This window comes from Anastrepha ludens, chromosome Y (assembly GCF_028408465.1).
Source record: "Anastrepha ludens isolate Willacy chromosome Y, idAnaLude1.1, whole genome shotgun sequence".
NCBI classification, from domain to species: domain Eukaryota; kingdom Metazoa; phylum Arthropoda; class Insecta; order Diptera; family Tephritidae; genus Anastrepha; species Anastrepha ludens.
In genome coordinates this window covers 5,027,479-5,041,184 of record NC_071504.1, presented here as the reverse complement: position 1 = coordinate 5,041,184, position 13,706 = coordinate 5,027,479, and positions in this window count along the sequence as shown.

Below are 13,706 nucleotides of genomic sequence, written 5' to 3'. Positions count from 1 at the left end.
CGCGAACTTAATATTCACCTTCCACCGTGCGATACGGACGTTTTCAAAGGCGACTACGTATCTTGGCCAACATTCCGCGATATGTTCACGGCCATTTACATATTAAATAAACGCCTCACCCCGGTCGAAAAGCTATTCCACCTCAACCAAAAAACGCAGGGTGAAGCCAGAGACATCGTGAGGAAGTGCCCGCTCACTAATGACGGGTTGGCTACGGCGTGGAAAAATCTCTGCGAAAGCTACGAGAACAAACGGATTCTGGTGAACACGCAGCTGAAGATCCTGTTTAACCTACAGACAATCGAAACTGAATGTGGCAGTTCGATAAAAAAACTCCAACGAGACATTAATAATTGCATTTCCTCCTTACAGAACCACCAAATAGATATTTCAAACTGGGATGCAATTATCATATTTTTATGCTCCACGAAATTGCCAGAGAGTACTCTATCGCTTTGGGAACAAACGATAGAGAATAAATCTGAAATTTCAAAGTGGACAGACATGGACAAATTCCTTTTCAACAGGTTTCAGACACTTGAAACAGTGTCAGGCTTAAAAGGAATTAAAACCTACAAAGCGCCCAAGGCGCAAAGCTTACAACATTTCACGGAAACTACACCAAAAAGGATGGGTAACTTTCAGGTAAGTGTCGCCAAACATATGTGCAAATTATGTGTCACTGACGACCACAAATTGCAAAGTTGCCCGAAGTTCCGGAAGTTAAAGGTCACCGATCGAATCGCGTGCGTCAAGAGCAACAACTGTTGCTTGAACTGCCTGTCGTCAGGACATACGGTGTCGAGATGTACGAGCTCGTATAACTGCAGCACATGTCACTCAAGACACAACACGCTCCTGCACATTACAGCAGTTCAACCAAAAGCAGCAGCTCTTAAGGAAAGCAGAGATCCCGCAGATGACCTGCCCTCAACATCCAAGGAGGCCCTAAAACGACTCGACTCTAATAGGCCAAAGGATAGCAGAACACATAATTTTAAATCGTGCTATTCCAATACGGACAAAGGGGTTCTACTAGGAACAGCCATGGTGAATATATTCCACAACAATGAACATTTTGCAGCACGAGCTCTGATCGATTCTGGTTCTGAGTGTTCGTTCATCACTGAACGCCTCAAACGTAGAATCAACCTGCCATCTAAAAGCTTGCATGCCCAAGTCTCGGGCATCAACAATTCAATATCTGCGCAGGTAAGACAAGCGTGCTCATTACAACTGCGGTCGCCTATCGACCCTTTTGTAAAAATAAACACAATTGCGCTAGTTTTGCCGCAATTAACTGGAAATCTGCCAACTTGCCTAGTAAGCGCAATGACAAGGCAAGCATTTCCAGATCGCACTTTGGCGGATAAGAGGTTCTTCGTCAATGAACCAGTGGACCTTGACCTTGGCGGAGACTTTTATCCCCAAATTATTTTAAGCGGCTTGAAGAAAAATGTTCTAAGCACACTTCTTGCCCAAGAGACTGTATTCGGTTGGATACTAACTGGTCGAGCCGAAACAGCCAGTTCACCAAACAAGATAGTTTCTCTTTTCAGCGAAGTCACCCTGGACAAGCAACTAGCTGCCTTTTGGGAATTGGAAGACATCCCCAGAAAAGAAAGGCAAACTGAAGATGACGTATATTGCGAGGAGTTATATCGCACCACTACGAAGCGCAACCAAGATGGAAAGTACGTCGTTACCTTACCCTTCAAACGGGATTTTCCATCAACCAGCTTGGTGGCAGAATATGAAACGCTAGGTCATATGGACAAAATCACAACCAACATACCTGCAGATGCAACTGACCATTATTTTCTACCTCATCATGCCGTCATGAAGAAAGAGAGCACCTCCACCAAAGTGCGCGTGGTATTTAACGCCTCATGCCCGACTGCCAATGTAATGAGCCTCAACGACGTCCTTCATCCAGGTCCGGTATTGCAAGCAGATATGACTGTCCTGATCCTCCGCTGGCGATTATACAAGTATGTCTTCAACAGCGATATCGAGAAGATGTACCGTCAGATAATGGTAAGCAATACACATACTAAATATCAGTGAATAGTTTTTCGCACTTGCCCGAAAGACCCAATCAGTCTATACGAATTAAAGACTGTTACTTTCGGCATAAATTGTGCTGCTTATCTTGCGATAAGGACATTACTTCAATTAGCTGATGATGTTGAAAACTCCTTTCCAACAGCATCAAACATACTTCGGAAATGCATGTATGTTGACGACGTTCTTGCCGGGGGTCATAGCATCGACTCTGCAATAACAGCCAGAGACGAAATTATGCAAGTTTTGCAGTCCGCTGGATTTCCATTGCGAAAATGGGCTTCCAACTGCAACAAAATTCTAAAGGGCATCCCAAAAGCCCATTTGCTCAATGAAGATTTTTTAGATTTCGAAGATACTAGTTCGGTAAAGGCACTTAGCATAAGATGGAATGCTCATTGCGATCATTTTTATTTTATGACAAAGCCAATAAAAAACCACGATGTTCTTACGAAAAGAGAAATCCTCTCGGCAATCGCCAAACTTTTTGATCCACTAGGGTGGCTCACCCCAATAATAATTAACGCCAAAATTATTATGCAAAACATTTGGTGAGAAGGCACTGATTGGGACGACACCGTATCTGCGGTCACATTAGACCGCTGGCAGACATTTATGCAGAATTATGGGGAAATTGATAATATCCGCATACCTCGTTGGGTGCACTATTCACCAGCAGACGACGCCGAAATCCATGGGTTCTGCGACGCTTCGGAAAAGGCATACGCGGCTGCTGTCTACTTGCGTGTGAAGAAACAGGATCAAGTATACCTCAACCTACTCCTCGCGAAAACCAGAGTGGCACCTGTTAAGACGATATCCCTTCCACGTTTGGAATTATGTGGTGCCGTCCTATTAGCGGATATTATAGAAACTGTTACGGAAAATCTAAGCCTAGCACACCTGGATGTTCATCTGTGGACAGATTCGACAATCGTCCTCGCATGGATTTGCAAACCGCCCTGCTCGTGGTCAACCTTTGTGGCACATCGAGTAACCAAAATAGTGGAAAAGTTAGGAAACAATAACTGGCGTCATGTGGACTCGGCATCAAATCCAGCAGACTTAGCAAGCAGAGGACTTCCGGCCAAGGAACTGGTTCACAATTCCTTGTGGTGGCAGGGTCCTTCTTACCTACAAGAAGACAAATCACGACGGCCGACATCAGAATGTAAATATGAAACAACGATGGAAGAGAAAAAGGTAAAGGTATGATCAACAACAACAATCAATTTCAGCGATATTCTTGACCGTTTTTCCAATTTACCAAGGGCTTTGAGAGTTTTATCATATATTATGAGATTCTCTCAAAGAACCCACCCTAATACGAAGATTGCATTTCAAGCAAAGTCTTGCTTAATTTCACCTGATGAAATTAAAGCAACGACACAACGCTTAATCATAAACAGTCGAAAGCAATATTACGGTGGAGAATACGCGAAATTGAAACAAAAGAAAACAGTTGACACAAAAGGTGAGATATTGGCTCTCAACCCATTCCTCGATAAAAATGACATCATGAGGGCAGGCGGTCGTCTGGCCGCTTCCCTCAACTTATCATATAACGAACGTCATCCTATTATCCTTCCATACAATAGCAGGTTATCTCGCCTTATAACAAAATTCATTCACGAAATATCACTGCATGGCGAAAACCAGCTGATGTTGCGTTTAATTCGAACGCAGTACTGGATTCCGCGAGTTAAAAATATGATCCGATCCATCATCCATAATTGTAAGATCTACACGATCTATAAAAAGCGATCGCAAACCCAACTCATGGGAATCCTTCCTCAGGTACGCACCACCTTTTCACGTGCTTTCACCAATACAGGTATAGATTTCGCAGGTCCATTTGACATCAAAAGCTTCCACGGCAGAGGATGTCGCATTTCCAAAGGCTACGTCTGTCTATTTATTTGTTTCGCCACCAAAGCCATCCATTTAGAGGCCACCAATGACCTAAGTACCCCATCCTTTCTTGCAGCCTTCTCGAGATTCGTTGCTAGATGAGGATGTCCGAAAAATGTTTACTCCGACAATGGTACCAACTTTGTAGGAGCTTCACGATCTTTACGATCAGAATTTAAAGCGTTTATTGCGGATGCACGCAATAACACGCTTTCAAAATATGCCCACCAGGCATTAACCTGGCACTTCATACCTGCAGCAGCCCCTCATATGGGCGGACTGTGGGAAGCAGGTGTGAAAAGCTTCAAAGCCCACTTCAAAAAGACAGCCTCTGGTCTGAAATACACTTTCGAGGAGTTTAATACCCTCTTATGCCGAATTGAGTCCTGTCTCAATTCGCGACCCTTAAGTCCCTCTTCAAATGAGCCATCCGATCTAGAGCCTCTCACACCTGGTCACTTTCTGGTTGGCCGACATCTCTTAGCTCCGCCAGAAATAGAAACCAGCGAGAATCCTGCCTCAATTGTGAATCGGTGGCAGAAATTGAAAGCCCTCCATCAAACCTTTTGCAAACGATGGAAAAGGGAATTCCTCATCGAATTACAAAAACGCACGAAATGGAAGCATCAAAAACCTAACATCAAGGTAGGGGACCTTGTCGTCATTAAAGAGGACAACCTACCACCAAACGAATGGAGAATGGGACGAGTGGTAAAACTACATCCTGGACCCGACAACCAGGTACGCGTCGTGGACATCACGACCCAAAGGGGACAGGTGACTAGACCATTAGTCAAATTGGTCCTACTTCCTCCTTACTCAGAAGAAACGGAAAAATCCACACCTACAACCTCAACGTAATATCTTAATTAATCCAATACCTCTCCAGTAGAAACAAATCTCACTTCGCGATTCACCCTTTACTAGAAGGTGATTGACATCACCACACTGTTATACCCTAACAAACCTAAGAAGCTACAACAACCCCTACAACCTACGAACGATGCAAGTAAGTTCCATAAATTGTACCTATAAAGGCCAGGTGTACACTTGAGGTGACTTGCATAATTATACATATGCATACCTATGTGTACTTTGCATCAAATGTACTTACATGCATACATATATATATTACTAGCGTACCCTCGCCCGCTTCGCTAGACGATAAATTCAATGATTTGCTGAAAGAGAATAAAATTAATACGAAACAAAGCAAATTCTTTGATACAATTTCATTCGAACTTTATTGTAACACTTTTTGGTAGACAACGTTTTTCGTTTTTTCATCTTTCGCGTGAATAATGACGATGGTTTGCCAACTCGTGAGCAAGCTACATACAATTGTCCATGAGAAAAAATTGGGTATTCTAAATTAATACCGCACATTTGTAGAGACTGTCCTTGCGCCTTATTAATTCTCATAGCGAAGGCAAGGCGAATAGGGAACTGCAAACGTTTGAAATCGAATGGTAAATCCGTCTGAATCAGTGGAATTCTGGGTATCAAAATGTCTTCTCCTTTGTACTTCCCTTTCAAAATTGTTGCTTCGATAACGTTACCCATTAGCTTCTTCACAGCGAGTCTGGTACCGTTGCAAAGTCGGGGCACATTACTATTGCGCAGCATAATAATCGGTGCTCCAATTTTTAATCGTAAATTATGAGGTGGTAAGCCTGGCAAATAGAGTGAGTTTAAGAATTCAGTTGGATAATTTACGACCTCATCTTGATCAGTAATAGTGTCCCTTGACTTATACGCAACTATGTCACCAGGTATTTGATCTAAAATAGCTGAATTTATATCATTGACGTCCTTATTTTTCCCAGCTAAAATTGCTCTTTCGCTGAGTCAATCATGGCTTTTGTAATGTTGAACTATGTTTGGAAATACGCTCTGTATCAATGCCTCTTTAGACTGTGCAAAAGTGCAGAAATTGTTAGGCAATGTTATCATTCCTGTTGTTTTTGAAAAAAGGTTTATTTTTTTTGGTTAAAAAGTGTTTTTTGAAGTTTTGAAAAACACTTCGCTCTAACAAATTTCTTCTCAGTTAATTGCTGAAAATTAAATATTTTGAAAAAACTATTTTTTTTTAATTTAACATTTTTGGGAAAATTTTGTTCTTGAAAAAATTTCATACTTTTGTAAAAGTTTAAATTGATTTGTTAAAAAAGATTTTTTTCCGCTTTGAAAAACACCCCCTCGAAAAATTGTATTCTCTATTAATAGTGGAATATGAAATGCTTTGAAAACACCATTTTTTTTTAATTTTGTTTGGTTTTCAGAAAATTTTGTTTTGAAAAAATTTCATACCCTTGAAAAAGTTTTATTTTATTTTATTTGTTTAAAATTTTTGAAAATTTTTTTTTGTAATTTTAGAAAAACACCTCTTCGAAGAAATTTCTTTTATCTTTTTGAGGAAAATTTGGTTTTGAAAAAATTTCATGCTTTCGAAATTTTTTTATTTTACTTTATTTCTTCAAAATTTTTTAAAACAATTTTTTTTATAATTTTCGAAAAACACCCCTTTGAAAAAATGTTTTCTATGTGTCATAGTGGTATGCCATTAACTTTTAGGATTATAGTCAAATACTTACAAATATCTACGCTTTCACAAATAGCAACAATAAACAAATTTCCTCAAAACCAAAAAATTTTCTTTTTTTCTAAAAAAATTCTAAACAAACAACGTAATAAATTTAGAATTTTGTGTTCACGAAAAAACAGTATTGTTTTTATTGTATTAACTGAAAACCAAAATGTTGCAAAAAATCAAAACAAAACTAAATTATTTTTTTGTGTTCATTTGGTCCATATGTTCCATAAAAAGTTGATATGGTAAATAATATGCAGGGTCTGATACACGCAAATTTCCATTGACCATTATAGTGACAAAATTATCGATCGCCAATTCCAACAGGATTTCAAAATCAGAGTTGGAATGAGTTGTTGTGTGGTGTACTTCTGAAAAAATGAGAAATAAACAAAATAAATCTAAAAATTCGAATTCTAACTTTATCTTGTGTATGTTCTTATTACCTTTGAATTTTTCCAATGAAGCACAATTCATTTTAAATTTTCCAAGAATTTTTTTTATCATTTCGCGTTTCTTTCCTTTTTCATTCGATTCCAACATTTGTTCATAACCGAAAACATCGTTTGCAAACGCATTCATTTCCATATAGAATTGGTCAAAGAAAGCATTGCTCAATTGAATTGAAACATTATTTTCATAAATACTTAGGACCTTAACTAATGCACCTTGGTACATACCTAACGCAGATATTCATCGCGACCTTGACATCGATACTATTGATGAAACAATACAAAGCGCTAGCAGAAGACACATAAATAGACTATTAACGCATACAAATCCTATGATGAGAAGACTACCAAATAAAGAAAAATCTACCCAAAGTCGGCTTAACCGTCAAACACCAACAGATCTTGCAAAATCCTTGTAATCAATTGTCAACTAATCGTATATGTCATTGTTTGTTAACCACTTGTTTTTAAATAATATGTATATATTTCTTCTAAATGAGCTTGGGGGCATTGGCCCTTCAATATCACTCTCATTCCATCTTTTTGTAAATCAAATTACTTATTGTCTAACGACAGGTGTAATATTTTATGGAAGAAATAAAAAAAAAAAAAAAATTTCATTCGTATCATTTGAAATTTCTGTATACAATAACGAAAAATTCAAAAAAAGTTGTACACATAAAATGAATGTCGATTCGAAACTTTCTTTATAAGAATCGAGCAAGTTTTGTTTTGTACAATATTTTGATTTTTTCTTTTTTTTATATGAAGAAAATATTTAAAAGAAATTTTTTTTTGCTAAAAACCTTCCCCTAGTGGATCCCTATAATATGAAAAAAGAACGAATAAAATTGGCCTCGTATCGGCCCAAAAAAATGCGTACAAACGAACATCATTTCATTTTTATATATATAGATACTAGCGTACCCTCGCCCACTTCGCTAAGCGATAAATTCAATGATTTGTTGAAAGAGAATAAAATTAATACGAAACAAAGCAAATTCTTTGATACAATTTCATTCGAACTTTATTGTAACACTTTTTGGTAAACAACGTTTTTGGTTTTTCCATTTTTCGCGTAAATGAATAATGACGATGGTTTGCCTACTCGTGAGCAAGCTGCATACAATTGTCCATGAGAAAAAATTGGGTTACCTAAATTAATGCCGCACATTTGTAGAGACTGCCCTTGCGCCTATTAATTGTCATAGCGAAGGCAAGGTGAATAGGGAACTGCAAACGTTTGAAATCGAATGGTAAATCCGTTGGAATCAGTGGAATTCTGGGTATCAAAACGTCTTCTCCTTCTTTGTACTTCCCTTTCAAAGTCTGGTACCGTTGCAAAGTCGTGGCACATTAATGTTGCGCAGCATAATAATCGGTGCTCCAATTTTTAATCGTAAATTATGAGGTGGTAGGCCTGACAAATCGAGTGAGTTTAAGAATTCAGTTGCATAATTTACGACATCATCTTGATCAGTAAATAGTGGCCATTGACTTACTTATATGCAACTATGTCACCAGGTATTTGATCCAAAATAGCTACATTTATATCATTTACGTCCTTATTTTTCCCAGCTAAAATTGCTCTTTCGCTGAGCCAAGCATTGTTTTTGTAGTGTTGAACTATGTTTGGAAATACACTCTGTATCAATGCCTCTTTAGACTGTGCAAAAGTGCAGAAATTGTTAGGCAATGTAATCATTCCTGTTGGATCGACAGACATTGGGTCATTTCCCATTTTCAGTAATTGGTGTGAAAATTCAGCTGCTGACGGATCGTTCTGTAGTTGAACACGTACGTTTGTGGTAAGTGTAAGCGTGTTTACATGTATCGATAAATACGATGATTTTAAACATGCATTGATTTCATCTGCAGCCGTAGATTTTGGGATCACAGGTAATGTTTGCCTGAAATCTCCAGCCAATAAAATCATGGCACCTCCAAAGACTGTTTGGCTTCCTCGTAGATCTTTCAAAGTTCTATCAAGTGCTTCTAATGATTTCTTGTGTGCCATAGTACACTCGTCCCATACGATGAGCTTACATACTTTAAGAACTTTTGCCATTCCAGAAGTTTTCGAAATGAAATCAAAAAGGTCTTTCCTGTTCCCCCAGGAGCATCCAAGAAAAACAATCCACCAGTTCCATGGCTAACATTATTCATGATTGTATCATAAACATGTTGCTGTTGTTGTGTTTAGTTCATTACAATCATAATGGTATTCACGCTCCAGTTCTCAATTTTCATTTCATTTCATTTATTGCCCAAAATCATTTTAACATAGGGGTTTACAAAGTTATGATAAAATTAGATTATTTAGCATTATCCTATCATACATTTGTATTTATCTAGGAGTTTAAAACTTATTTTTCTTTTGATATATACAATAGGTTATGATTATTATTTTGTATGTCTTTGGCATAATTTTAAAACTTATTTATATTCTCCCAAAAAGGGCTTAAAAAGGAGATAACGTATAATAAACTTCTATAATTTATTTGGCTATAAATTGATCAATGTTATAAACTAAATTTTCATCGTTGAAATTGTTCATCACGAAACGAAAACACAATCCGAAGTTCTCCATCGAGTTGTTGTAATGAATTAAACACATTTGTAATATCAAATTTAACGAAATTGAATGACCCATGTTGCTGTTGGTGATACAATTATGAATAATGTTAGCCATGGAACTGGTGGATTGTTTATCTTCGATCCTCCTGGGGGAACAGAAAAGACCTTTTTGATTTCATTGATATTAGCAACATTGCATTGGCACTCGCTATTTCCGGAATTGCGGCTACATTACTTGAAGGCGGTCGCACAGCACATTCTGCATTAAAGTTGCCTTTGAATATGCAGGTAAATGAAACACCAACATGTAATATTTCGAAAACATCTGGAATGGCAAAAGTTCTTAAAGTATGTAAGCTCATCGTATGGCCATGATTTCAGGCAAGCGTTACCTGTGATCCCAAAATCTACGGCCGCAGATGAAATCAATGCATGTTTAAAATCATCGTATTTATGGAGACATGTAAACACGCTTACACTTGCCACAAACGTACGTGTTCAACTACAGAACGATCCGTCGGCAGCTGAATTTTCACACCAATTACTGAAAATCGGAAATGGCCAAATGTCTGTCGATCCAACAGAAATGATTTCATTGCCTAACAATTTCTGCACTTTTGCACAGTCTAAAGAGGCATTGATACAGAGTGTATTTCCAAACATAGTTCAACACTACAAAAACAATGATTGGCTCAGCGAAAGAGCAATTTTAGCTGGGAAAAATAAGGACGTAAATGATATAAATGTAGCTATTTTGGATCAAATACCTGGTGACATAGTTGCATATAAGTAAGTCAATGGCCACTATTTACTGATCAAGATGATGTCGTAAATTATGCAACTGAATTCTTAAACTCACTCGATTTGTCAGGCCTACTACCTCATAATTTACGATTAAAAATTGGAGCACCGATTATATGCTGCGCAACATTAATGTGCCACGTCTTTCCAACGGTACCAGACTCGCTGTGAAGAAGCTAATGGGTAACGTTATCGAAGCAACAATTTTGAAATGGAAGTACAAAGGAGAAGACGTTTTGATACCCAGAATTCCACTGATTCCAACGGATTTACCATTCGATTTCAAACGTTTGCAGTTCCCATTCGCCTTGCCTTCGCTATTTTTCGTCCTTATTTTTCCCAGCTAAAATTGCTCTTTCGCTGAGCCAATCATGGTTTTTGTAATGTTGAACTATGTTTGGAAATACACTCTGTATCAATGACTCTTTAGACTGTGCAAAAGTGCAGAAATTGTTAAGCAATGTTATCATTCCTGTTGTTTTTGAAAAAAGGTTTATTTTTTTTTGTTAAAGTGTTTTTTGAAGTTTTGAAAAACAGTTCGCTCTAACAAATTTCTTCTCAGTTAATTGCTGAAAATTAAATATTTTGAAAAAACAATTTTTTTTTTTAATTTAACGTTTTTGAGAAAATTTTGTTCTTGAAAAAATTTCATACTTTTGTAAAAGTTTAAATTGATTTGTTAAAAAAGATTTTTGGCCGCTTTGAAAAACACCCCCTCGAAAAAATGTATTCTCTATTAATAGTGGAATATGAAATGCTTTGAAAACACCATTTTTTTTTAAATTTTGTTTGGTTTTCAGAAAATTTTGTTTTGACAAAATTTCATACCCTTGAAAAAGTTTTATTTTATTTTATTTGTTTAAAATTTTTGAAATTTTTTTTTTGTAATTTTAGAAAAACACCTCTTCGAAGAAATTTCTTTTATTTTTTTGAGGAAAATTTGGTTTTGAAAAAATTTCATGCTTTCGAAATTTTTTTATTTTACTTTATTTCTTCAAAATTTTTTAAAACAATTTTTTTTATAATTTTCGAAAAACACCCCTTTGAAAAAATGTTTTCTATGTGTCATAGTGGTATGCCATTAACTTTTAGGATTATAGTCAAATACTTACAAATATCTACGCTTTCACAAATAGCAACAATAAACAAATTTCCTCAAAACCGAAAAATTTACTTTTTTTCTAAAAAAATTCTAAACAAACAACGTAATAAATTTAGAATTTTGTGTTCACGAAAAAACAGTTTTGTTTTTATTGTATTAACTGAAAACCAAAATGTTGCAAAAAATCAAAACAAAACTAAATTATTTTTTTGTGTTCATTTGGTCCATATGTTCCATAAAAAGTTGATATGGTAAATAATATGCAGGGTCTGATACACGCAAATTTCCATTGACCATTATAGTGACAAAATTATCGATCACCAATTCCAACAGGATTTCAAAATCAGAGTTGGAATGAGTTGTTGTGTGGTGTACTTCTGAAAAAAATGAGAAATAAACAAAATAAATCTAAAAATTCGAATTCTAACTTTATCTTGTGTATGTTCTTATTACCTTGAAGCACCATTCATTTTAAATTTTCCAAGAATTTTTTTTATCATTTCGCGTTTCTTTCCTTTTTCATTCGATTCCAACATTTGTTCATAGCCGAAAACATCGTTTGCAAACGCATTCATTTCCATATAGAATTGGTCAAAGAAAGCATTGCTCAATTGAATTGAAACATTATTTTCATAAATACTTAGGACCTTAACTAATGCACCTTGGTACATACCTAACGCAGATATTCATCGCGACCTTGACATCGATACTATTGATGAAACAATACAAAGCGCTAGCAGAAGACACATAAATAGACTATTAACGCATACAAATCCTATGATGAGAAGACTACCAAATAAAGAAAAATCTACCCAAAGTCGGCTTAACCGTCAAACACCAACAGATCCACCTTTGAAAAAATGTTTTCTATGTGTCATAGTGATATGCCATTAACTTTTAGGATTATAGTCAAATACTTACAAATATCTACGCTTTCACAAATAGCAACAATAAACAAATTTCCTCAAAACCGAAAAATTTACTTTTTTTCTAAAAAAATTCTAAACAAACAACGTAATAAATTTAGAATTTTGTGTTCACGAAAAAACAGTTTTGTTTTTATTGTATTAACTGAAAACCAAAATGTTGCAAAAAATCAAAACAAAACTAAATTATTTTTTTGTGTTCATTTGGTCCATATGTTCCATAAAAAGTTGATATGGTAAATAATATGCAGGGTCTGATACACGCAAATTTCCATTGACCATTATAGTGACAAAATTATCGATCACCAATTCCAACAGGATTTCAAAATCAGAGTTGGAATGAGTTGTTGTGTGGTGTACTTCTGAAAAAAATGAGAAATAAACAAAATAAATCTAAAAATTCGAATTCTAACTTTATCTTGTGTATGTTCTTATTACCTTGAAGCACCATTCATTTTAAATTTTCCAAGAATTTTTTTTATCATTTCGCGTTTCTTTCCTTTTTCATTCGATTCCAACATTTGTTCATAGCCGAAAACATCGTTTGCAAACGCATTCATTTCCATATAGAATTGGTCAAAGAAAGCATTGCTCAATTGAATTGAAACATTATTTTCATAAATACTTAGGACCTTAACTAATGCACCTTGGTACATACCTAACGCAGATATTCATCGCGACCTTGACATCGATACTATTGATGAAACAATACAAAGCGCTAGCAGAAGACACATAAATAGACTATTAACGCATACAAATCCTATGATGAGAAGACTACCAAATAAAGAAAAATCTACCCAAAGTCGGCTTAACCGTCAAACACCAACAGATCTTGCAAAATCCTTGTAATCAATTGTCAACTAATCGTATATATCATTGTTTGTTAACCACTTGTTTTTAAATAATATGTATATATTTCTTCTAAATGAGCTGGAGGGCATTGGCCCTTCAATATCACTCTCATTCCATCTTTTTGTAAATCAAATTACTTATTGTCTAACGACAGGTGTAATATTTTATGGAAGAAATAAAAAAAAAAAAAAAATGTTCATTCGAATCATTTGAGATTTCTGTATACAATACATTTCAGTATCACAATACAAATACAAAAAATTCCAAAAAAGTTGTACACGTAAAATGAATGTCGATTCGAAACATACTTTAATCTAACAATCGAGCAAGTTTTGTTTTGGACAATATTTTGATTTTTTCTGTTTTTTATATGAAGAAGATATTTAAAAGAAATTTTTTTTTGCTAAAAACCTTCCCATAGTGGATCCCTA